We start from the raw sequence: 758 nt of genomic DNA, 5'->3' as shown, positions 1-758 counted from the left end.
AGCGCGCGCCCACCTCGCCAGGGTGCCCGCGGGGCACTCACCGTCCTGCGCCGGCCGGGCTTCCCTCCCGCTCGTGGCCGCAGCCTCTCGCCGAGACCTGGGAGAAGGAGGAAGCGCAGGCACCGCGTAAGCGAAACCCTGCGGTCAGATGTGGGAGGGCTCAGTGGGAGGGCTCCGCTGATACATAAGCCTCAGAGCCTCAGAAACGGGGAAAAGAGTTTTGCTGTGACTTAGTGAGGACAGGAGTATCTTTTTAAAAATTAGATGATATTGACTAACTTTACACAGTCCAATATTATCTATTCACAGTCCATGTTGCTGTTCAATCCCATCCAGTGAGGTTATACAGTCATCAATGCTAGCAGCTCCCCCATTCCCCACCCCTCCCCTCTCTCCCATCTTGCCCCTCCTGTACCCTCAGGGAACCATTACTCCGGTAACTATGTATGAGGCGCCATCATGCAGCCTTTCATGTACTGCATAATCTTAAATATACAAATGAACATACAAGGGGGTACTTTCTTTCATAGTATGCAATTCTCCCCTGGTGAGCAACTGACTGAGTCAGTGTACCCAGTGGTGACGCCTGGGAAGGTTCTCTCTGGTCACGGGAATTTTTTTCATAAAAGCAGTTTTGCTCAAACCATGTTTGTGTGTGTGTGTGTGTGTGTGTGTGTGTGTGTGTGTGTGTGTGTGTGTGATGGCCCATTTAAGAGTGGCTGTGAAATTTCATTTCCTGATTGAAGGGGCCGGATGGG

The 758-nt window shown here is 51.7% G+C and overlaps 1 protein-coding gene across 4 annotated transcripts in view; it reads right to left on the bottom strand.

Moving 5' to 3' along the window:
- CFLAR (CASP8 and FADD like apoptosis regulator) overlaps positions 1-115 on the bottom strand; it is a 50,817-nt gene extending 50,702 nt beyond the window's left edge. For 3 of the 4 annotated variants that reach the window (XM_045295322.1, XM_004701744.3, XM_045295350.1), the window contains exon 1: positions 42-115. The gene's annotated coding sequence lies outside the window, so the exon portion shown is untranslated. The other variant, XM_045295337.1, reaches the window with a different exon arrangement.
- Between the last annotated feature and the right edge of the window lie 643 nt (positions 116-758).

Source organism: Echinops telfairi, unplaced genomic scaffold, assembly GCF_000313985.2.
Source record: "Echinops telfairi isolate 266 unplaced genomic scaffold, ASM31398v2 ScPeMD7_3;HRSCAF=10, whole genome shotgun sequence".
In the NCBI taxonomy this organism is placed as follows: Eukaryota; Metazoa; Chordata; class Mammalia; order Afrosoricida; family Tenrecidae; genus Echinops; species Echinops telfairi.
Note: the sequence above shows the minus strand (reverse complement) of the source record. Positions and strands in the feature narration are given on the sequence as shown.